Raw genomic sequence first — 27,245 nt, 5'->3', positions numbered from 1 at the left:
TCTTTTTTAAGGCTGCATAGTATTCCATGGTGTATATATACCCCATTTAAAAAAAATAGTCCACCATTGATGGGGACCCAGGTTGATTCTATGTCTTTGCTATTGAGAATAGTGCTGTGATGTACATACAAGTGTATGTGTCCTTTTGGTAGAACAATTTGTTTTCTTTTCAGTATATACCTAGTAACAGGATTGCTGGGTCAAATGGTAATTCTGTTTTAAGTTCTTTGAGAAATCTCCAAACTGCTTTCCACAATATATAGACTAACTTACACTCCCACCAATTACAACTCCCATACACTTTGTATAAGTGTTCCCCTTTCTCCAAAGCCTTGTCAGCATCTGTTGTTTTTGGACGTTCTAATAATAGCCATTCTAACTGGTGTAAGATGGTGTCTAATTGTGGTTTTGATCTGCATTTCTCTGATGATTAGTGATTTTGACCATTTTTTTTCATATGTTTTTTGGCCACTTGTGTGTCTTCTTTTGAGAAGTGTCCATTCATACCTTTTGCCAATTTTTTAATGGAGTTACATGTTTTTTGCTTGTTGAGTTGTTAAGTTACATTCAGATTCTGGATATTAGACCTTTGCCCAATGCACAGTTTGCAAATATTTTATCCCATTCTATAAAGTGTCTATTTGTTCAGTTGTTATTTTCTTTTGCTGTGAAAAAGCTCTTTAGTTTAATTAGTTACCACCTGTCAAATTTTTGTTTTAGTTGCAAATGCTTTTGAGGAATTAGTCATAAATTATTTCCAAGGCCAATGCCCAGAATGCTTTTACTCAATTTTCTTCTAGAGTTCTTATAGTTTGATGTCTCACATTTAAGTATTTATTCCATTTTGGTTTAATTTTTGTATATGGTAATAAACAGGGGTCCAGTTTCAATCTTCTGCAAACAGTTAGCCAGCTATCTCGGCACCATTTATTGAATAAAGAGTCCTTTCTCCAATGCTTGATAAACATTACATGGCTTACCCTTGTTTCTTTGCTGAAAGACTGTCTTAGAAATATGACCTTGTCAGTTTTCTTGTCACCTAAGATAAATGTTCATACTAAAATCCTCTCACCCAAATAAACATGTGTGACCTATTTACATAGATGATAAGGCAATCTGTAACGATTAGGATTATCAAATTTGGATCAGATTACATCAAAAAGGTTTGATAGAGGAAGTAAACTTTGATAAAACAAAGAATAAAGATAAGAAGAAAAGGTATTTCAAAGTTATGGCTTAATAAAATAAGAGTGAATTTATTGAACAATATATGGAACTAGGATACAAAAGACAACCTACTAAATATGAAAACAAAAACATTTTTCTATTCAGTTTGGTTTTTGAAATCCTATTTCCTGACATTACTGAAAGCAAAACTCTAATCTAGACAAACCTCTCAATGATTTCAAGTTTATTACATCTATAAAGTGTACAACATGAATGATAAGCTAGCTGGCAAGGCATAAAAATGGACAAGCAGTTATCTGTTCATATCCTTCAGCTACATTTGATGGAATTGTTTGCTTTTTTTTTTCTTGTAAATTTGTTCAAATTCCTTGTAGAATCTAGATATTAGCCCTTTGTCAAATGGATAAGGTACAAAAATGTTCTCCCATTCTGTAGGTTGCCTGTTCACTCTGATGATAGTTTCTTTTGCTGTGCAGAAGCTCTTTAGTTTAATGAGATCCCATTTGTCAATTTTGGCTTCTGTTGCCATTGCTTTTGATGTTTTAGTCATGAAGTCTTTGCCCATGCCTATCTCCTGAATGGTATTACCTAGGTTTTCTTCTAGAGTTTTTATGGTTTTAGGTCTTATGTTTAAATCTTTCATCCATCTTAAGTTAATTTTTATATAAGGTGTAAAGAAGGGGTCCAGTTTCAGTTTTCTGCCTATGGCTATCTGGTTTTCCCAACACCATTTATTAAATAGGGAATCCTTTCCCCATTAATTGTTTCTGTCAAGTTTGTCAAAGATCAGATGGTTGTAGATATTGGCATTATTTCTGTGGCCTCTGTTCTGTTCCATTGATCTATATATCTGTTTTCGTACCAGTACCATGCTGTTTTGGTTACTGTAACCTTGCAGTATAGTCTGAAGTCAGGTAGCTTGATGCCTCCAGCTTTGTTATTTTTGCTTAGGATTGTCTTGGCTATACAAGCTCTTTCTTGGTTCCATATTAAATTTAAAGTAGTTTTTTCTAATTCTGTGAAGAAAGTCAATGGTAGATTGGTGGGGATAGCATTGAATCTATAAATTATGTGGCCAAAAAAATATGAAAAAAATCTCATCATCACTGGTCATTAGAGAAATGCAAATCAAAACCACAATGAGATTCCATCTCATGCGAGTTAGACTGGCAATCGTTAAAAAGTCAGGAAATAACAGATGCTGGAGAGGACGTGGAGAAATAGGAACACTTTTACACTGTTGGAAGGAGTATAAATTAGTTCAACCATTGTGGAAGACAGTGTGGAAATTCCTCTAGGATCTAGAACCAGAAATACCATTTGACCCTGCAATCCCATTACTGGGTATATACCCAAAGGATTATAAATCATTATACTATGCACATAGTATAATGTGCATAGTATGTGCACATGCACACATATGTTTATTGCAGCACTATTCACAATAGCAAAGACTTGGAACCAACCCAAATGCCCATCAATGATAGACTGGATAAGGAAAATGTGGCACATACCCAACATGTAATACTACGCAGCCATAAAAATGATGAGTTCACGTCCTTTGCAGGGACATGGATGAAGCTGGAAACCATCATTCTCAGCAAACTAACACAGGAACTGAAAACCAAACACTGCATGTTCACACTCATAAGTGGGGGTTGAACAATGAGAACACGTGGACACAGGGAGGATGCTAGGGGAGGGATAACATTAGGAGAAATACCTAATGTAGATGATGGGATGATGGGTACAGCAAATCACCATGGCACGTGTAAACCTATTTAACAAACCTGCATGTTCTGCATATGTATCCCAAAACTTAAAGTACAATAATAAAAATAAAAAATAAAAATGAGCAAGCAAAGGTAAGCCAGTAGTCATCTGCTACACAAATGGAACTACAGATATATTTAAGTCTGCCTAACTTGAGACAAATCAAAACCTCTTAGCCACCTGTACTAATTTCAGGGTAATCTGCTACTCAAGAAATGAAACCAACTTGGATTTATCAAAATAAGAAAAAGGCAGTGCAAAAATAGTCCTCTTAGCCAAAGTGAAAATGAAAACTGAGAAATACCACACCAGGAAGCTTTCTCCAACACCCAGTTTCAGAGTCCAGAGAATAGAAATCCTTTTTGGAAAGCTTTTGAGATATAATTACTTAAACTTTGTTTATAGTGGCACAATGAAGTCTTTTTTGTTCTTACCTTGCCAAAAAGTAAACCCCTAATGGATTAGGAACATCAACAACTGAAATATGGAAAACCTTACAGTAGAAGGATGCCAAGAAGTATGAAATGTTTCTGAGTCTATTTCCTCCTTTGTGTTAGCAGCTGAACTCTACATTGTTTCTTTCAACTTTGTCTATGTTTCCCCTTCTTAAAAGTCCCTTTTGTCCATTGCTTTCAGGATTTCCACTTTGCATTGAATTCATAGTATTATTAAATATGCTGTCAGGATTTCCTTCCATTTGTTTTCACTCCCATCATTTACCTAGTTTTCTAAGTATATGTCATATTTAGTATTTTTACTAAAAAACTTCATAGTCTTGAGCTGTCTCACAAAGGAATTTTCTGCATATTCACTTAAACTAAAAGTAATTAAGTTTCTAATTCTGCTTGCACTGTAAACAATAACTGTTGGATATTTATATGTTTTGAATGGCAAATGCTATGATTTTGAGTTTCCTTATTTTATTTACACATAGGGAAATTCTAAATCGTAACATTTACCATTTTTCTTATAAACAAATTGTTTAAAAATAAAAATATTTTTTATTGGTGATGCTTTATATTCTTGTATATGTCCCTACCATTAATAAATAATTACATATTCCAGTTCCTTGCCCACAAACTGATTTTACACATAGGGAACACTGAATCATCATCCTGGCAGACTCCAGACTTATGAAACCCAGCTGCTTTAATGACCATGAATATGTTGCCAGACTTCTTTGATTTTTCTCAGAGCCTCTCCTTGTAAATTGAAGCCACTTTTTTCCAGCCCACCTGGTTATCCCAGTTCTACATTAGCCTCATTTCTAACCGATGTACACAAAGCCTCTTTGGTTCTATGAGGACATGCACCCTTACCTGCCCCTGCCAACTTCACTGCCCAGGCTCAGCAGTCTGGCTGCATATGGTTTTCATCTCCAGGTATCATCTTGGCTTCCACTTCACCTCCCTAGCTCTCTTCCCTGGAGGTCAGGCCACCCTGCTTCCCCAGTTATGAAAATTCCAAATGACATCGATGAATCTCATTTTCACTACTATAGATGAATACATATTTTTCCATTGTTGCATTTTATGATTTTATGAAGCACCAGACATAAAACATCCTGTCATAGAAGCATTCCTAACCCACCTTTCTAGAAATTAATTTCAATTATTATGATCTGGCATTAAAAACAAGGGTGACTATCATTTATTGAGATAACACATTATTTTATGATAGTGGTAGATTTAGAAGCAAAGCATTACAGCTAAACAGAAGAAAGCTAATAATGCATAAACACCTGTTTCTCAAACTTTGTGTATCCATAACCCAACTTTTTTGAAAAATAACTTGACAAAAGTGGTGATGCTATTAAGCATAGACATTCCTCATTACCAAATAGAATTTATTACATATTGTAATGCAGTCATTACATATTATTTAAAAAGAATGGGGCTCTAAGCTAGTCACACACTAATTTTTTAAATGTAAAAACAATCCTGAGTTTAATTGAAAATGACATTAAGGTAAATAGAAAAAATACAGTTCATCTCCAATACAACTGATATAAAAAGTAAGTTTGATATAGTCATTTCAAATATGTTTAACATATTGTGAACTATATGTTGGCTATCGTAAATTTAGAAAATATAAAGAAGTTAAACATGAACACAAATTTTCCATAATGTGCAGCATAGAAAAAATGATGATAATAACTTTATTATACATTTCTAACCATTATATGCACAGGTACAATTATGCACTTAACAATAAAACATAATAAGGGACATATTTCCTGCACAATAAAGACAATCCTATTTTTAAAAAAAATAGTTTGTGAATGTCTCTTATGTCATTAAGTGTAACAGACATTAATGGCATAATTTATTTCTGAGGCCTCTGTCCTGTTCCATTGGTCTCCACTGTCTCCATTGGAGACATTAATGTCTCTTATGCCATTAATGTCTCTTAATGGAATAAGAGACATTCAGCATTATTTTGCACTTACTATCTATTTAGATAATTATTTCAAAATGAATTCATAAATTATGTTTTCTGAACATCTGCATATTTGAGTATGTATTTTGTTGATTTGCACATCTACAAAACAAGTCAATTGACATAAAAATATTGACTACTGCTTTTATGTCTCAAAGCTCTTCACTTTAGTCTTAATTTATTATTGCAGAGGAAAAGTCTAGTGCCATACTGGTTACTCTTTTTATACTCAACATGTTTTTTCCACCTGGATATTTTTAACAGTGTTTGTGTGTGTGTGTGTGTGTGTGTGTGTGTGTGTGTGTATGATGTTTTAAATCTCCTAAAATGTTGTTGGAAATGTTTAATCAGAGTACATATGCTGAACTCAAAAAATTTCTTCTGTTATACCTTGACTGGTTTTTTGAAAACACTTGTTCTAATTTCTTTATATCATTAATGTTTCTTTACATCATTTTACATCATTATGAACATAATATTCTCACAGGTCCTTCAAAAGCTACTTCTATGATTTATGTTAAAATATGTTCAGAACTTTTAAAAAATTTTTTAACACAAATATAATAAGGTCCATTCAGATTTAATATTTGCAAATGGGCATATGTGTATGTGTGTATAGCAAGATTTCCTTGTAACTCATATTCTAATCCAGTGGTCAGAAAACTTATTCTGCAAGGAATCCAATAGTAAATCCTGAGGCTTGGCAGCCCATACAGTCTCAGCCACAACTCCTGCCCAACCCTGTCATTATAGCCAAAATTTCAAATAGCCAAGATTTGAAAAACCCTAAGTGTCTTTCAACAGAAAAACAGATAAAGAAAATGTCATACATATACACAATGGAGTACTACTCAGCCATAAGAAAGAATAACCACTATGGAAAACAGTATAGAATTTCCTTAAAGAACTAAAAGTAGAACTACCATTTGATCCAGCAATCCCACTACTGGATATCTACCCAGAGGAGAAGTAGTCATTATATGAAAAAGATACTCAGATACGCATGTTTATAGCAGCACAATTTGCGATTGCAAAAATCTGAAACCAGCCCAAATGCCCACCAATCAATGAGTGGATAAAGAAACTGTGGTATATGTACACAATGGAATACTATTCAGCCATAAAAAGGAATGAATTAATAACATTCACAGCAACCTGGATAGAATTGGAAACTATTATTCTAAGTGAATTAACTCAAATGGAAAATCAAATGTCATATGTTCTCACTCATAAGTGGGAGCTAAACTATGAGGATACAAAGGAATAAGAAGGATACAATGGACTTTGGAGAATTGGGGGGAAAGGGTGGGAAGGCACTGAGGGATAAAAGACTACAGATTGGGTTCAGTGTATACTGCTCGAGTGATGGGTGCACCAAAATCTCACAGATCACTATTAAAGAAATTATGTAACCAAATACCACCTGTTCCCCCAAAACCTATGGAAATAAAAAATAAAAATAAATAAAATGAATAAGGTCCTGTCATTTGTAACAACATGGATGGAACTGGTCGACACTACATTAAGTGAAATAAGCCAAGCACAGCAAGGCAAATTCTTCATGTTTTTACTTATTTGTGGGAGCTAAAAATTTAAACAGTTGAACTCATAAAGATAGAGAATAGAATAGACTGATGGTTACCAAATGATGGGAAGGCTAGTAGTGAAAGGGCTGGGGAGTGGGGATGGTTAATGGGTACAAAATACAGATAGACAAATGAATAAGTTTTGTATTTGATAACACAACAGGAAGACTACAGTTAGCAGTAATTTAACTGTTCATTTTAAAGTAAATAAAAGTACAATTGGAAAGTTCATAATAGAAAGAAATGATAAATGCTTGAGGTGATGAATACCCCATTTACTCTGATGTGATTATTACACATTGTATAGCTGTATCAAAATATCTCATGTACCCCATAAATATATATACCTACTATGTAGCCATAAAAATTAAAAATTTAAAAATTTAAAAATCACTGATCACTATAAGATATAATAACAATAAATTTTGAAATTTTGTCATCATTATCAAAATTTGACACAGAGACACAAAGTTAGCACATGCTGTTGGAAAAATTACACCAATGGATTTGCTTGAGGCAAGATAGCATAGACACTTTTTAGTCATGTTACATTTTAAAGTATATATCCATAGTGCCATTCATTCTACATGTAGCATTTCATTTCAAACATCTTGTGAAGAAGCCAGAATTTTCTGAAGTCAGTTTAATAGAGGTAAATTCCTTTTAGACAGCAACTACTTAAGCATGATGGTTTGAATTCAAAGGTATCATCATGATGTTGTAACAGAATCTCATAAAGGAATGACCTGTGCTTGGCAAGCTTTGCCAAAGCGCACTCATTATGTCTAGAAGTTACCTTGACAAGGCTAGTTCACATATGCTCATATTTCAAGCTATTGTAGCTCTGATACTTATTAAAAAGGCAAAGGACAAGAACATAAGTCAGAACACCTTGGCTAAATTAAGTTCAAGGATAGTTACTTGGCTTACTAAACCTTGAATCAAGTGTCCACTGATTTCATGTTCCTGAATCACCACTACATGATTTAAATTGCCTCACTTGCCATTGTTTAACAAAATAGACATTTTTTGATGAATGTGATTTGCTAAGTTTTTCTCTCTCAGTTTAAAAATATGAGGCAAAAGATGCATGATATTTACAAATTAAGATTCATATGACATTTTGCTCATCCTCTTACCCATTTTTATAGAAGTAGTGTCAACTTACAATTATTAGTCCTAAGCTTTTTCCTAAATACACTTAGCATTCATCATTAAAATACATGTAGATTATCCAGGATTGTTATTTAATGACCTTTTAATTTATGTTATAATTTAATTTTTTTCTAAAACAATGTTTATCTCATATATAATCAACATTTTCTTTTTAAACTGTTATTAAATTGAGTCATATTTAACTACTATTAAATATTTTTATTTTGAGTGTTTTTTTTTTAAAAAAACTTATTATAAAATATTAGACATCCTTAAAAACTAAAAAGTATTCTAAGAATCCTAAATATCCTTAATCCAATTTTTACATAATGTTGAAACCACCAATGTTGCCCTCAGAAATCTCATTCCTCTCTTCCTCCCACAATATTAACCACATTATTTTCTACAAAGCTTGTATATACAAAATTTATATTGTGTTATTTATGCAAATACTGTCTATAAGGTATATCCTCATTTATATAACATTATGGAACTTTTTTGTTAAATATTACACTTCTGAGATTCACATGTATCACTATGTATAACAATAAATTATTTTTACTTCTGTATATAAGTCTATTATATGAATAAACACAATTTATGTATTAAATCTTATGCAGATAAAAATTTATGTTTTTCCATTATTTTTTGTTGTGTTTTGTTTTTGCTATTTAAAAACACTGCTGCTAGAAACAGTCCTGTCTATTTATATTTCTTGGTAAAAGTATTAGAAAGATTTTCTGTAGTCTGTAATTTGAGATAGCATTACTGTGCCATATGGTGAGTGCATCTTCAAGTTTGGTAAATATTCCTAAATTGCTCTCCAATTCATATCAATTTTATGATTGGAATTAGCAATTTTTAAATGTACTTGATTTTGTATCTTGTTTATAAAATTCCTCCTTTCCAACACCGTACATTCTTCTATATAATTTTTATAAACTTGTTGAAGTATGTTATTTAACATATGAGGTTAAATTTTATTGTTTTATTATGGATAATTAATTGATACAAAACTGTTTTTGTTAGATTCTTAGTTGCTAGAGATTTATATTACAACTTGATATTTGCTAGGGTGATCATTACTAAATTTTTCCACAGAAATTCCTTGGCTGCTCTTGGTCATTTGTTTTTCCACACGATGTTGAAAATCTACTTGCTACATTAAAAAAGAAATTTTTATTGAGATTGTGAGACATTTATGAATTAATATAAAGACAATTGCCATATTTAGAACACTAAATTTTCCTCTCGTGAATATGTTATATATTTCAATGTAACATTCATTTTTAACGTCTTTCAATAAAGTTTTTAATGGTCTCCATAAACATTATTTCACAGCTATTGTTGAAGTTATTCTGAGACACTTTATGATGATTGTTGCTATTACAAACGGTATTTTATATACAAGCATACCTCATTTTATTGCACTTTCCATTATTATACTGCCCAGATATATATGATACATATATAATATATACATATTTTAGAAATTGAATGTTTGTGGCAACCTTGTATCCAATAAGTTTATTGATAGCACTTTTCCAACATCATGTGTTCACAATATATCTGTGTCACATTTTGATAATTCTCACAGTACTTCAAACTGTATTCTTATTCTTCTTATTATTATTATTATATCTGCTTTGAATTACTGTGACCAGTGATCTTTATTACTATTGTAATTGTTTTGGGTTGCCATGAACCATGCCCATAAAAGAGAGTGAACTTAAATGTTGTGTGTTCTGCCTATTCCACTGATGGGCCACTGCCGCATATCTTTTCATCTCCTGGAGATTTTCTATTCCTTGAAACACACAATATTGATTTTAAGCCAATTAATAACACTACAATGGCCTCTAAGTGTTCTAGTGACAGAAAGTTGCACATCTCACACTTCATATCAAAAGCTAGAATAATTAAGCTTAGTGAGGAAGGCATGTCAAGAGTTGAAATAGGTCGAGAGCTAGGCCCTTCTTGTGCCAAATAGTTAGCCAAGCTGTAAATGCAAAGATGAAGTTCTTGAAGGAAATTAAAAGTTCTACTCTAGTGAGCACACAAATGATAAAAAAGTAAAACAGATTTATTGCTGATATGAACAAAGTTTGAGTGGCCTGGAGAGAAGATCAAGCCAGCCAAAACATTCCCTTAAGCCAAAGCCTAATCCAGAGCAAGGCTCTAACTCTCTTCAATTCCGTGAAGGATAAGAGAGGTAAGGAACTTGCAGAAGAAAAGCTGGAAGCTAGCAGAGGCTGGTTCATAGTGTGTAAGGAAAAAAGCTGTCTCCAGAACAAAAAAGTGCAAGATGAAACAGCAAGTGTTGATATAGAAACTGCAGCAAGTTATCTAGAAGATCTAGCTAAGATCATTGATGAATGTGGCTACACTAAAAAGCAGATTTTTAATGTAAACAAAACAGTCTTAAATTGGAAGAAGGTGCCATGTAGGACTTTCATGGCTAGAAAGGAAATGTCAATGCTTGCCTTCAAAGTTTCAAAGGAAAAGCTGAGTCTTTTATTAGGGGCTATTGCAGCTGGCAACTTGAAGTTTAAACCACTGGTCACTTACCATTTTGAAAATTCTAAGGCCCTTAAGAATCGTACTAAATTTACTCCTTCTGTGCTCTCTAAATAGATCAACAAAGCTTGGATGACCACATATCTGTTTACAGCACGATTTACTGAATAGTTTAAACTCAATGGTGATACCTACTGCTCACAAAAAATTATGTTTAAAATATTACTACTCATTCACAATGTCCCCAGTCACCTAAGCACTCTGATAATGATGTACAAGAAAAATTAACGTTTTAATACCTGCTAACACAATATTTACTCCTTAGCATATGGATCAAGAAATAATTTTGACTTTCAAGTCTTATTATTTAAGAAATATATTTTGTAAAGCTGTAGCTGCCATAGATAGTAATTTCACTGATGGATGTACACTGAAAATCTTCTGGAAAGAATTCACCATTCTAAATGTCATTAAAACATTTTGCTTTATGGGGAGAGGCTAACATATCAAAATTAATAGGGATTTGGAGTATGTACTTCAACCCTCATGGCTGATGTTTAGGGGTTCAAGAATTCAGTGGAGGAAGTAGCTGCAGATGTGATAGAAATAACAAGATAACTAGAATTAGAAGTAGATCCTGAAAATCTGATTAAATTATTGCTATTTCACAGTAAAACTTGAAGAAGTGAAAAGTTCAATCTTATGGATCAGCAAAGGAAGTTGTTTCATGAGATGGAATCTACTCCTGGTGAAGACCCTGAGAACATTGTTGAAATTACAACAAACCTTTTAGAATACTCCATAAACTGAGTTGATAAGGCAGTGGCAAGATGTGAAAGCATTGCCTCCGGTTTTGAAAGAAGTTATGTTTTGGGTCAAACATTATTAAACACCATCACATGCTACAGAGAAATGGTTTGTGAAAGAATAGTTAATCAATGTGTTACATTTTATTGTCTTATGTTGCTATAGCCACCTGATATGGTCAGGCTTTGTGTCCCCACTCAAATCTCATCTTGAATTATAATCTGGATAATCCCCTTAATCCCCAACTGGAGAGACCAGGTGAAAGTAACTGGAACATGGGGACAGTTTCCCCTATGCTGTTGCTGTGTTAGTGAGTGATTTCTCACAAGATCTGATGGTTTTATAAGTGTTTGGTAGCTCTTCCTGCTTTCGTTCTCTCTCCTGCCGCCTTGTGAAGAAGGTGCCTGCCTCCCTTTTACCTTCTGCCATAATGTTAAGCTTCCTGAGGTCTCCCCACCCATGTGGAACTGTGAGTCAATTAAACCTCTTTCCTGTGTAAAACACACAGTCTCAGGCAGTATTTTTATCAGTGTGAGAATGGACAAATACACCACACCAACCTTTAGCAACCACCACCCTGATTAGTCAGCAGCTATTAGCATCGAAGCAAGAACCTCCACCAGCAAAAACATTCGAACTTTCTGAAGGTTCAGATGATTGTTAGTATTGCATAGCAATAAAGTATTTTTAATTAAGGCATATATATTTTTATACATAATGCTATTGCACACTTACTAGACTACTATGTAGTGTAAACATAACTTTTATGTGCACTGGGAAACCAAAAAATGTATGTGGCTATCTGGAGTGTGATATTCACTTCATTGTAGTGGCCTAGAACCAAACCCATACCATCTTTGAGGTATGTCTTTAAATGTAACAGTTCTTAATTATGTTTAAAAAATGTGCTAATCAGGCCGGGCGCGGTTGCTCATGCCTGTAATCCCAGCACTTTGGAAAGCCAAGGTGGGCAGATCACGAGGTCAGGAGATTGAGACCATCCTTGCTAACACGGTCTACATCTCTACTAAAAATACAAAAAATTTAGCCAGGCATGGAGGCAGGTGCCTGTAGTCCCACCTACTCGTGAGGCTGAGGCAGGAGAATGGCATGTACCCTGGAGGCGGAGCTTGCAGTGAGCCGAGATTGCACCACTGCCCTCCAGCCTGGGCAACAGAGCAAGACTCTGTCTCCAAAAAAAAAAAAAAAAAAAAAAAAAAAAGTGCTAATCACTCCTATTAATGAGATGAATTTGTCACTATAGTCTTGTGTTTTTTATGAAAACTGTAATATAAATGACAAAGATTTATTTAGGTAATTTAGGTTTTTGAGAATCTTAAATCTTTTATTTATATTTTTCCATCCTATGTTATCAAGGCTATTACCTTGTTAAACAAGAATTGTAATAATGGCCTATTTTTGGCTCTATTTGCTTGAATACCTTTATCAGATATTTTCAGATTTTCTTATTTTTTTGGTTATTTGTCTTATAAGTGGAACATGGCCAGATTTTATTTTTTATCTAATCATTTCTGTATTTTAATGAGGTATATAGTCCATGTTACATTTATCTATTGCATGTCACATTTGTAATACTTTTTATTGTTGATTCAACATCATATATTTTATGATCTATTTACAAAAATACTCTACTTCCAATACCAAGTCTCCTCCTTATTAGGAAGAAGTGGTTACGTTGTAGGAGGAAATAACTATAATTTCTCAGTGGATTAAAACAAATTTTATTTTGTTTCCTCTTGTTGGCTCAGACAAATTCTGCCAAATCCAAATACCTCCCCTACATTGCTCCATTCAACAAGTAATACAACAATTCAAATTGTGCCAGTGGTCAGACTCATCATCTCAAAAGAAAGTGTCATTTAAAGTTGTCACAAGTGGGAGAGAGAAACAAATACCCATAGACTTTTCACTGTCTCAGCCTGGAAATAACACAGCAATTTCCTCTCTGATTTTATTGCTAAGAATGAGTCAGATGGTCCTGCTTGCATGAGGCTGTGAAGGCCAGTGTACTGTGGCCCTGAAGTGGGAAATGAAGCAGTTAATGGTGAACACTAGGAAAATTTCAGATAAAATCCTGATGGCATTTTTAAGTGTTATTAAGAATTATTATAATCCAGGCACGGGGGCTCACGCCTGTAATCCCAGCACTTTGGGAGGCCGAGGCGGGCGCGTCATCTGAGGTCAGGAGTTAGAGACCAGCCTGGTCAACAAGGGGAAACCCCGTCTCTACTAAAAACACAAGAATTATCCGGGCATGGTAACCTGGGCCTGTAATCCCAGCTCTTTGGGAGGCTGAGGCAGGAGAATTGCTTGAACCCAGGCAGGAAGTGGAGATTGCAGTAAACTGAGATTATACCACTGCATTCCAGCCTGGGTGACAGAGCAATACTCCATCTCAAAAAAAAAAAAAAAAAAAATTATATCAAAACTCATGTTTAAAAATATAAGACTATATGAAGGTATTTTACGTTTTTAAAATTTGTATTTAAATTCTTATCAATTTTATTTTTGAAGAATTTTGTGTTTGAAACTGGGAATGTTTTTATTTTCTAGTTTCTAACTGGCACTTTTTTGGTTACTTAAATATTTTATAATATTCTCTGCGAAACTGTATGAGGGTAAAACATTTTTAGGAAGGAATTGTTATTGCTTTGAAAATGTTTTCTCTCTCTTGGCTAGATGTGGTGGCTCATGACTGTAATCCTAGCACTTTGGGAGGCCAAGGTGAATGGATCACTTGAGGTCAGGTGTTGAAGACCAACCTGGCCTAAATGGTGAAACCTCGTCTCTACTGAAAATATAAAAATGGCAGTGGATGCCTATAGTCCCAGCTACTCAGGAGACTGAGGTAGGAGAATCACTTGAACCCAGGAGGTAGAGGTTGCAGTAAGCCAAGATTGTGCCACTGCACTCCAGCCTGGGTGACAGAGGAAAATGCCATCTCAAAAAAAAAAAAAAAAGAAAAAAATATTTTCTGTTTCTTCAGTGGAAATTCATCTTCCTCTGTATGTATGTGTATTGTGGATATATATAACATAAATATATATAATATTTATAGAATTATAATATAACAATATATGATAAGTATTCAGGAATTAAATTATATTTTCCCAAACATTTTATGTGTGTCAGCCTTGTTTTCAAATTTATTCGCCTACATTTGAACCAAGTAGTTTCTAATGATTGCTTTTAGTTTCTCTAATTAATGTCCTCTCATCATGTATTATTTTAAGCATTTGTGAGTTCTCCTTTTTTTAAAAAAAAAGTCAGCTATTGAGTTTGAATTTTTGTTATATATTTTTTCGAGTCTGTTGGTATTTTTTATCTTACTTGAGCTCACATCCTGTTTTTTTTGAAGTTCATTGTTTTAACTTTTCTAAGTTATTGAATTGTATGTGCAATACATTTTTGCTAATTTTCCTATTTATTAAAATGAATACTAGATGCTAGAAATTTTCTCTTGAAAATTTTAATATTAGAAAAGAATAGATTAAAATCATTAGGATGTTTGATGGGGTCAAGAAATAATAATCCTTTTCCCTCCCAAGTTCAACCTATTCAAACCCCTGACAGAAGTACAGGGCAAGTGAGTAATTAAAATGTTAATATCATTATCTATTGAAAGGTAAGGGTTAAATTGCCAAAGACTAATTTCTTACGGGAAAATAAACTAGCCAACAATAAGGACCCAGGGAAATCAGTTTTAACTCTGTCATCCCATGGGTTAACTCTGTCATCCCATGACTTGGACTCCAGAATTTCCTCTCCTCTTCCCCAGCATGCATGTAATTCCCCAGACGTGAACATGATGTGGTAAATTCTGCCACCACCTTGCCAAAATCATACAAGAATCCAAAGGCTTGGACTTCCGCTCCTGATTTTGCCAAGGAAGGAGATAAGTGCTCTTTTCCAAACCCAGTTACAATCATGGGGTTGGCACAATGGGGATGAAACAATGGATCTGCCACATCATATTTTCTATTTGTTCGTGGGCCCTGGTTGTAACCAGAAAAGGATGTTTCCATAGCCGTGTAGATTAAAGAATCCTTCATCCCAAGGGTCAGGTTCTCCCTCTTGAAATCTGCTATCTAGCCCATCCTTACTGGTGTGAGCTAAGCCATACCAGGCCACTGCACAAGTTTCTGGAAGATTTTCCTAATGAATGCAAATAAAACAAACTTGCAAGTATGGTGCTGGGCTACTAACCGTTGTCTGTATGACACAGAGAAAGCTGAAATTGGAGAGCGCTGACCATAGTTGAATGTCCTAATCACACAGACTTGCCCACCAAGTCACAGGAAACACTGAGGCAAAGACAAAGACCTCTCTTCATGGAGGCACAGAAATGGAACAAAAATAAGAAGAAAGGGAAGAAAGAACAGAAACGGAAAGAAAGAAAAGAAATGCCCCAGTCATTAAAAGGCAATTTTTTTCCACTACTTCCTTCTTGTTTGGTAGTGAGATATGCCTCTAGTGTAATTTCCCAATAAAGCTTACCTGTTAGTAACATTTAAAACGAGGTAAAGTCGGTGTGCTGCACCCATCAACTCGTCAGCACCCATCAACTCAACATGGCACAAGTATACATATGTAACAAACCTGCACGTTATGCACATGTACCCTAGAACTTAAAGTATAATAATAATAAATAAAAAATAAAAAAATAAAAAAATAAAAAATAATAAAATGAGGTAAAGTCACTCACTCTCCTTCGCTATCATCATGAACTGGAACTGTTCACTGAACCTGTGATCTTTTTATTTCCCCTTTGCTCTATGTCCCACATGTTTGAGTTTGCATCTCCCTCAAAAACTCATAACTGAAATGTTTTTTTCCACATTCTCTTTCTTAAATTGAATAAATTCACCCAAGAAATATTCTCTCAAGTCATCTAGTCTTAGACTTATATTAGTACCATCCTAACTAACTCTCCATTAATATGACTTGCCCTTAGCATGACTTCACTTATAGACTAACTTCCATACATTTTTCTGGCACATTCCCTCAGCACATCAAGAATATCTGGATGCCTATTCACAATGATTATGTCACCCTAAATCATACTCAACAATTATTTGAGATTTTTACTATTTAGCCAGTGAACTAACCACAATAATTCAAGATTATCTAATCCAAAGTTTACTCCTTGACCCTGAATGCAAAGTCGAATTTGGGGCAGCTTGTCGAGTACTGCCCAGTTAAGCTTGGCAGCAAGGTACATGAAGAGAGTTTATTACTTACAAATAAGAAGCAAGGGACAACAGAAGCCTAGGATCTATCATGAGTCAGTCCCCCAAGGCTCAATAAAGCTGCCTGGGGCAGATGGAATCTTGACTTCAAGTGCCCCCGGCTTGTGCCACAGCTCAGGGACTCTGAAAGGCAGTTTGCTCTGGGTTCTATGTGGGCATGACCCATATAGACCCACTGGGCAAAACTTTGAAGGACATCCTTTTTCCAGGGAGAGAGAAGCAGAGACTAAGCTGTCTTGGACAGTTCCTTTCTAACTCAAGATGTTACATTTCCTTGGAAGGACAAGAACAAGGAATTTCCTCCCTATCTGTTTCAGGAATGTCCTCCTTATTTCGGGATATTGCATTCCCAGAATGAGGGTTCAAGACTGGTAGACCAAAGCTATCCAGGGATCATCTGGATATGGCCACTGTATATAATTCTCTCCACAATAAATAAATAAATATTATTAGTAAAGTAATGCTTGTACCCACTGGGTACAGTGGTGCACATCTTTAGTCCCAGCTACTCAGGAGGCTGAGGTGGGAGGATTGCTTGAACCAGGAGTCTGAGTCAGGCTTAGGCAACATAGTGAGAACTCATCTCTAAAAAATAAATACATTTTAAAAATCAAATTCACACACCCAAGCCCCAAAAGTATCTTCTCAGCAATGTTCTTTGAAATTCCACTTCATGTCTGATTCCCAAGGTTCCTGGGGAGTTAGATCTTACACTTCCTCAGTTGAATTTTTCCACCAAAAGTGTTTATTCCTAGCCCTTCATTCAGCCAGCCAAGGAAAAATTCTGTCCCTGTAACAGCGACAAGAGAAGCAGAACCAGAATCATGAATGCTACAGGCATCCAGGAAACCAAGAAAGAAATTGGTTAAAGAAATGGAATAAACCACTACATGCAGGCTGTTTTTACAAAAATCACCAATCAGATGAAGTCACACTCATTGTCTCCTAGGGAGGAGTGAATGAATGGGTGACCAGAGAGACACCTAGATTGTTATGTTATTGAAGCTCTGCCAAGTGAAAGAGGGTTTACCAATGCTTTATTTTTTAAATTTTCAGATATAGAACTTTTTTCTGATTTATTAATTTCAAGTTTTACTGCTTGAGTTCCACTGACTGTTAAATCTCTTCCTATTACCATTTCTTCCATGATTTCTTGTATTTCTACTTTGGAGATAATTCTTCTTCTTCCTCCTCCTCCTGTTATTATTATTATATTTATTTGTATCAGATAGAAGGATTATACTGGACATACTTTTAAATGATTGCACTTTCTCCTACATAGTGGCAGTATAAATTGAAAGGAGAAATATACTTGAGAACAAAACAGTCTTGTTCTCAGACCTAGGATACAACAGATAAAAGTTTCCTAAGATGAAAGGGATAGGGCAGACTTTTATTCTGGTTTCCTCTTATTAAGGATATGCCTCCACAAGAAGCTTATCTTGAACAGATGGTTCTTAATTACAAATATGCATCTTATTCTGCTGAATTATTTTTACTGCCTTTCCAAACATCAAATAAAATATAATTCTTGTTATTAGTCACATGAATATGTACAAAATGTCACAAGTCACTATTGCTCCAAGCAGTTCGGCACTGTGGTTTTCAGCTCTCTATGAGATTTTAGTTCTTTATTTCCTATTATCTTAAATACACATTTAAAAAGATATTTGATAAAATTTAACTATCATTTCTGTCTATTCTGTAAGAAAGTTTTTCATACTAATGAATATTGCTTGAATTGTATACCCATTTTAAACACATTTATACTTTCCTAAATATCCCTAAAATGTATATCAATACACTTAAAATTATTTCTATTTACATCATTTTTAAATGCTTGTCAATTCACTGGTAGTTTATTATTTTTCATATTAACATTTTGTTTCTTTAGAGTGGAAATTACTAGGACAAGACCAAAACCTCTTTCACATTAAACATAGTTTCACAAGAAAAGCATCAGTATATTCCAAAGCATAAGATTAATTTATGTAGGCTACAGGACTCACCTAAAGTTTTTAAAAAGAGAAATGTCTGGAGCATAAACAAATTTTGGCAGTTAAAAAAGATTTTCCCAAATGATTTAGAATAAAAAATTAAAATTGCAAGTAAATATAATCATACAATAAAAATAGTTAAAATATATATGAAGACTCGTAAGACACAACAAAAATGTAACATAGATGAAAGTTCATAGCAACAAGCCTAAAGAATGATAAAATATGACATAAAATAAAAGTATGTACATAAGAATGTTTTTATCACAGTACAATTTAGAAAGAAAAAGTTGTTGTAAATTAGTATCTAGTACAAATTAAAAAGTAAAATAAGAAAAATTTCCATTCTTTGAAAATTGCCTTAGAATTCTGCAGAACAGAAAGTTCCCTATCCTGCCTTCATAAGACATTGTATTCATTTTGTCTAATTCTAAATGTAATCCATAAACAAAAACAAAATTGTTTTAATCACAGCAGAACAAAATTAACAAAATATGATTTCATGAGTTAACCCCCTTATAAACAGGTGACTGGTCCTTACTATCCAGTAGTTTCTTAGGAAAAAAAAAAATATTCCTTGAGTTTTTACATATTCAAAACTGCTTGAATATATCCTTTAAACCTGAAAGATGTCTTCACTGGCTGTAGAACATTTAGTTTCTTGGCTCACACTTGCTTTCCCTGAATGTATTACAGGTGCTTCACCTCCGAATCCTGAAGCCACAGCTGATGAGATTTTCTCATTCTGGATGAATCCAGGTAGATTTTCCTGCATAAAACAATGTTAATTTCAATACAGATATTCAAATCTTTTCTAATTTGGGAAAAAAGTTTCTTGAGTTATAGTTTTAATATTCATCTGTTCCGTTGTTTCGTCCTGATTCATGAGGGATTCTAGTTCTATGTATTTTGAATCGCCTTTGCATATTATCTATATATTTTTTGTCTTTAATCGTCTATGATGCGGCTTGGCTATGTCCCCACCCAAAATCTCATCTTGAATTTTAATACCCATAATCCCCAACTGTGAGGAGAGAGACCAGGTGGAAGTAATTGAATCATGGGCGCAGTTCCCCCATGCCGTTTTCCTGATAATGAGTGCGTTCTCGGGAGATCTGATAGTTTTCAGAAGGTGCCCCTCCCACTTGGCTCAGCACTCTCCCTCCTGCCACCTTGTGAACAAAGTGCCTTGCTCCCCCTTTGCCTTTCGCCATGATTGTTAGTTTCTTGAGGCCTCCCCAGCCATGTTGAACTGTGAGTAAATTAAACCTCTTTCCTTTATAAATTACCCAGTCTCAGGCAGTTCTTTATAGTAGTATGAAAATGGACTAATACAATCTTTCTCACTAATTCTGCTGGCTTTCCGTAGTATTTATATTCCTCCTTCCTGTTTCTTAGAATTTAGTCTTCATTTCTAAAATTGAATCTTCTGAAGAAACTTCCCATGTTTTTCTCTTTCTCCTGTACTCTGCCATTGTGTTCTACACTATCTTAAAATCAAACTATCACCTCTTGTTACCTGACTGTGTCCTTCCTTTGTTCTTGTATTTTTGTTTTGGAATGTTACTTTATAGATACAAATGCCTCACTGATGGTTTATTTTGTTTTTGTTGTTCAACATATACAAGTTGGTGGTACAATCTTAATCTGCTTTATAGCAAAGTTTTTCTTATCATTGTCATCATCTGGGCAGAAATTGTGCTATTTTCCACATGTTTTTCTTGTCATAGTTTAATGGAAACTTTATTTTGTATTACCCATTTTGAATGAGATGTGTTTTTCTCTGAACTATTAGCAGAGTACTGTGGTAGTATTGACATGGTGATGGGAGGAGAGTTTTTTGCAGATTTCTTGTTTAAGGGTCTCATAGTCTCTGGCTATGGCAATAAACTATAGTAAAACAACCTGTTTTCGTACCGTTAGGCCTCATGGAGCCTACTCTTGTTCGTGATGACCTTTCCCAACAATCCGACATCTCTCTGATTTCTTCACAGGCTGCTCTGTCTAGGAATGATTGCAATTGTCTTCCTGGGCATTGCGTTCATTTTCAAAGGTATATTTTTATGCCATGACCTATAATTTGTCATCTCTGGTACCTTTTTCTCACTACTAGAGGCCTTTACCATGTCAGTCTTGCTCAGCGTTGCTGCCTCTCCCCAGGGGAAAATGGGGAGTCTATCTGAGGAAAAATATTTGCTGGAGATTTCTGTGGTCTACTATGACATGGCGCCTCCACACCCTTCCTTCTTCCCCACAGAACCATTGTGACTTGCACAGGCTTCCTAAATGGTTCTTTTGGTCTCATATGCTTTGGGTATCATTCCGTCGTAATTGGACTTCTGGGTTTTCTTTTACTTCTCATCGCACTGGAAATGCAGTCATTAGGTTTTTATTATTTTCTGGTTGCTCTGCATGGGACTTAGCATTTAGAATTTAGCATTTGGAACTTAGCGTTGCCATTTATGTTCCTAACCAGAACCAAAAACCCTGTTTGTATCATCTGAAATGCAGTATCTCAAAATCAGAAAACTAACAGAATCCAGACAGAAAATAAATAAATAAATAAATAAATAAATAAGGAAATTTGGCTGGGTTTACATAAATGCTATCTTGACTTTCTGGGCACACATATTGTATATATTAAAAAGTAAGAATATTCATTTCCACTAAAAAGCACTTTTCTCATTTTCCTTAAAACATGAAACCTCATTCATTTTTCACTTTTGATTGTACAAGGGAAAGAAAGGCAACAAAGGGAACATGATGCTACAGGGAAGCTAAGATTCAATGTCAGGGCTAGGGCATCATTGCAAATTGACAACGATGGTGGCAAGCTAGGAAATGTGCACCATTCCTTGGATTGGGTCTCATGTGCCAGCTCTACAGATTGTTCAAGAAAACCCAGGAATTTTGGATTTGTATAAAAAACCTTCTGCATTTTAACTGATGGCATATTTTAAGCACCATGTTCTAGTCAAATAATGTGTGAGCTGTGTCTGAGCAGCAGACTTTCAGCATATGAAGTCTTCCTATACTCTTACACTTCAGTATTACTGTTAGGTTTGACACCATCTTGATTTCTCTGTCTAGAACTGGACACATGAATATCATATTTCACTTTTTGACATTTATTTCTAAAAATCCCACTGGAAAGTATGAACTTAATTTTTATTTCTCTGAAATTAATGGAAATCACACCTACTTTTTTATCAAAAAACTTTCCAATTATTTCTCCTGTAATACTTGTTCATTAAATTACACACACACACACACACACACACATACACACACACACTCTATTCCATGCTTGTGGTTCGTTTTAGACCTTGATAAATTGAACATCTTTACTTTTTCCTCACAAAGAAATTGAATATCTTTACTTGTTCCTCACAAATATTCTGTGTGATGCTCCTTTTACTATATCAACATAAAGGATACATTAATAATTTTACTGGAGAGACAGGGACATCCATTCACAGGGTCATCATGGGCATCTCAAGACTGTATAATGCTCTAGATAATTACAAGAGCAAATGCCCAAAGAAAACATCAGAAAATAGCAAGAGGGATGAATTAAACGAATCAAATGTGCTCGTTTAAAACCAAGTATTTTTATAACTCATAAGATATATGTGATTAAAATGCATTTAGGCTAAGAAAATGAAATGAAATTAGTCTAATAATTCAAGCAAAAAAATTAAACTATTGAGTTTTCTTTCATTTTATGTTTTTGAGAGTTTTTTGTTTGTTGTTTGTTTTTTCATTTGGTTTGGCTTGGTTTAGTTTTTGTCCAAATATAGCTTAATAAATTCTCATTATGTAGTACAATGAATGCCAGACTTTTCTACCTTCTACTTCGAAACCTTGAAAATTTGATAAACCGATTAGTAATACTGTCAGTCTTTTCTACTGCAACCATCACTTACTGGCACATAGTAGTTTTTCAACCAATATTTGTTAAAATAACACATTTATAAACGCATATTATGGTATCAATGTTCATTCATTTATTTCAGCCTCATGGTAGAATCCTCATCAGCCTGGTGAAATTATCCTAATTTTATGAAAAAATAAAAACCTATACTATATTTCTGCATACAGTCTCTCAGTTACTGCTTTAATCCACTAAACGCTCAGATTGCAAAGGCGGGCAGAGTGTGCAACATGCTAAGTTTTAGATTTTGAGAGTCTTACAGTTCAGTCAAATCAGTTCAAAAATTTTTTAAATGGCCTATCATACACCTTAAGGGAAATTATACAGCAGATGTGCACTCTTGCTTGAGAAACTTACACTCTTTCAATATATAAGACTAGAGCCTACTTTATATCCATTGGTAAGTAAGGAGATAACTACAGTACATTTATATAATGAAATACTTTGCAGCATGAAAAAAAGGATAGGTATCTACTGGATCACAGGCTATACATTATTTTTAAATAACACACGCTAGGTAAAATGTTATATATATATATAAACTTTCTATTTGTTTAAAAAATAAAAAATATATGTATTTCACGTACCTACACACTAAAAGTTACTAAGTTTTTTGGTGGTGGTTTTTTTTAGTGTGGGAACTGAAGGACTAGAGGTCCAGAATGAGAAGTTCGTATTATAATGAAGTAGTAGTACTAGGATTCAAAGTAGTACTGACAACAATACCAACAATGACAACAAGAGCTATGTGCCAATAACTTTTATTCATTTTACACAAAATATTTTATTAAATCTACACAAAAATGAACAATAGGCCCTAGCATAATGTCTTTTTTCAAAACAAGAAACTGACTCACGGACGAGTTAATTCTAAGATCATAGAATTAGTTATTTGTTACTCCAGAATTAGCCCAACTTGACTCGAGTCAGTGATTTAAAATTTGCACTATACCGTGTACATGTGTAACATTTTATAATCAAATATTTTAAAATTAAATCAAAGTTGAAGATATACACAGTTTGAAGGGCCAAAAAGTTTCATAAAGATTATTATGAAAAACCTTTATTACAAAACCCTGACATTTGTGCCTCCCCAGAGTTACCCACTTTCAATTTTATGCTATTATTTTAGTATTTCTGTTTGTATTTTTATGTGTATCACCAAATCTATGAAAATTATCATTATATCATTACATCCTGAATCTTAAGTTGTAGGCATTATCTATTAACTTCCCACTAAGACAAGGTTTTAACTCTATTATTCTCTTCCCTTTCCTTCCCTCAACCTCACAGAAACAACTATATTTCACTTCCATCCTAGTAATGCAGTTATAATCAAATCTTAACTTAGAACATTTTCCAGTGTTTAAAATGACTATATAAATGTTATTCACTACTGAGCCATGGAACATACTATAATTCTTCTCTTGTCCTAACAACTTATTTTCCTCAGAGTGGATTTTATCTTGTTTCATGTTGCTGTTTGGTTAAACAGTTTCTACTTATAAAACTTCAAATATCCAGTCAAGTGTAAAAATTTACTTGATATACATTGAGGCTTAGCAGGTATACTATCAAATATATTTTCTCCAAGAATCTCTATTGGCTGTTCCTCACCTGCTTCAATCTAGAGTACAACAAGTATAGAGTTCTCACTTCATCATAATCCTGGAGATTCTCTTTGCATCTCTGCCATATTTGATTGCCCTGTTTTCTGGACTGCATCACACATGTTCCTCTTTTTGTTGTTGTTACATTCCTCAGTTTGGGTGAAGATGTCCAGTAGTCTTTGCTACCTGTCTGAATTTGTCTTTACTCAAGTCTTATCTTTGTATGAGTATTTAACTGAACACAGAATTCTGTATTGGAAATCATTCCTGTTCAGTAATTTGATGGCATTGCTCTTCTGCCTTCAAGCCTCCTAAACTGAAATTGAAAAGGTAAAAACTTTTTAATTTTTTGAGTCTTTGTATAAGACTATTTTTTCTCTGGGGAAGCAGTAAGATTTTCTTGTTATCTGCATGATTTGAAAATCAGTGATGATGTATCATGGCATGCATTTGTTTTCATCCATGGTTCTGGATATTTAGTGAGCCCTTTCATTCAGGAAATTCATGATTTTTCTATTTGGGAAACGTGAATAATAATAATAATATTTATTTATTTTACTTATTTTTGTTTTTGAGATGGAGTCTTGCTCTGTCGCCCAGGCTGGAGTGCAGTCGTGCAATCTCAGCTCACTGCAAGCTCCGGCTCCCAGGTTCATGCCATTATCCTGCCTCAGCCTCCCGAGTAGCTGAGACTCCAGGGGTTCACCACCACATCAGGCTAATTTTTTGCATTTTTAGTAAAAACTGGGTTTCACTGTGTTAGCCAGGATGGTCTCGATCCCCTGACCTCGTGATCTCCCTGCCTCGGCCTCCCAAGAATAATATTATTAATTATGTCTTCCACTGCATTTTCTCTGCTGCCTTTTGGGACAGGAGAGGATTTTCTATTGCTAGGATGTTGGACCTCTAAACTGACAGTTTAATTCTTTTCTTTCTTATGTTTTACCTTGTTTTGTTTTACTCTAGGTTTGGGGAGCAAAAACTTTGTCATCTAAAAGTTCTGTTGAGGTTTTCATTTTGGTTTTTATATTTTTAATTTCTAAAAGAGTTGTTTTAGTTTTTGACTTGCGCTTATCTAAAAATAGAGCATCCTGGTTTTGTTTACAGATACAATTATTCCTGTGTATCTCTGAGAAAATTAATAATAGCATTACATTTCAGAGCTAGCTAATTTCAATGATATGAGTTCTCCCACCAGAGTGAATTTCAAACTACTAACATGTAGTCACAGAATGAGAACTTGGGAGACCATGTCAGAGTTGACTCTTGTCCCAGAGCCGGTAGGCTCCAGTATACCACTGAATGAAAGTTTACTTGATGTTATTTATCAATTTAACTTATTTGGTTCCTGATTCCCTTTGAAATGTGGTGATCCTTGACTGTTGTCTCATATTTAAGAGTAGAATGCTATAAAGCCAATTGGAAGCTCTGAGCATGTGGCTTTATCAACAGTAGATTTTGCTATAAAGTATTAATATCTAGTGGGAAATTTCCAATACTGTCTTCAGTATTTTCTCTTAGATTGCTAAGTTTCTCAAAGAAGGATCTTCTGCCTAAGATCAGAATGTATTTCCTTATTTAATTTCCCTGTTTTCCATAGAGTGCCCATTTATCCAGATATACGTGACTTCCCTAGGGATGTCTCTCTTGTACCGTCTTCAGAAAGATGTTACCCTCTTCTACCATCTTCAGAAAATAAATTTGATTTTTGTGTCATTCAAAAATCTGCATCTTGAGGGCACAATACTATTGGTGGCAATGATGATTAAAGGTAGAGGCTTTTTAAAAGATTGTGTTATTTTAGGTTGGATGTAGTGGCTCATACCTGTAATCCCAGAACTTAGGGAGGCCGAGGCAGGCAGATCACTTGAGGTCAGGAGTTGGAGAACAGCATGGTCAACATGGCAAAACCCTGTCTCTACTAAAAAATACAAAAATTAACCAGGCAAGGTAGCAGGTGCCTGTAATCCCAGCTACTCAGCAGACAGAGGGAGGAGAATTGCTTGAATCTGGGAGGCGAGGTTGCTGTGAGCTGAGATCACACCACTGCACATCAACCTGGGTGACAGAGTGACACTTTGTCTCAAAAATAATAATAAATAAAGATTGTGTTATTTTAATATGAATTATTGTTAATAAGTGAAAGTAAGAAAATAGCAAAAGTAACTATGCCTGTGGGTTTTTTCCCTATCCTGTTACACCCCTGTATTATTGAGACCTTCATCAGAAATATTTTATTTCAATGTGTATAATAAAGTGAAAGAAAAGAATTGATTAAAGTTTCAGTGCACAGCCACCAACACCACCCTAATTCAGCCAGAGCACCAAGGGTTCTCATATTAACTATAAACCTCACTTAATCTTCTTGGCTTCCACCGCCAATCAATAAGCATGAAAGCATCTGCATTTCTGTGCAGCGTAGTAGGTTTTCCAGTCACTGCCATATAAAACTTGCGAAATTCTCAGGCTTCCATTCAATATTTTTGGACTTCAATTTTTCCTTATTCTCATGCAGGTGATATGTCTTCTTCTGCTTAATAATGTAAGACAGGCTTTGGACTATAGTTGGACAATGATATACTACCCCTCTTTAATCCAGTATTACTCTGATTATATCTACTGTGTTTTTCTGAGTAATTGTGTTACTCTGTTGTTTAATTGTATGTCAAGGATTTCTTGAGAAAACATGAATCTGCAAAATACTTTCCATTTTAATTTTTTGTGTGTCTTGATTTTCTTGATAACTTCTTTGCATCTCAATCTACTAATCTACTACTATAGAGACATCATTAATGATGCTAAATTAATTAAAATGAAGGGCTGTATTTCTAACAAAACATCTAATAAAATAACTCATATATCTACAAAATGCTTTCAAAAACTTTTATCTGATACTACAAACACTTTGGTACAATCAAATTTCTTGTTTTTTACATTAATGAGTGGAGATTGCAGAAATTTTTAAACAT

At 34.3% G+C, this 27,245-nt stretch overlaps 1 pseudogene; it reads right to left on the bottom strand.

Annotated features, from left to right (window-relative positions):
* LOC119619294 (uncharacterized) overlaps positions 1-15,511 on the bottom strand; it is a 168,409-nt pseudogene extending 152,898 nt beyond the window's left edge.
* Positions 15,512-27,245: the final 11,734 nt, after the last annotated feature.

This window comes from Chlorocebus sabaeus, chromosome 23, assembly GCF_047675955.1.
Source record: "Chlorocebus sabaeus isolate Y175 chromosome 23, mChlSab1.0.hap1, whole genome shotgun sequence".
Taxonomy (NCBI): Eukaryota; Metazoa; Chordata; class Mammalia; order Primates; family Cercopithecidae; genus Chlorocebus; species Chlorocebus sabaeus.
The sequence above is the reverse complement of the archived record's forward strand: the minus strand, read 5'-3'. Positions and strand labels throughout refer to the sequence as shown.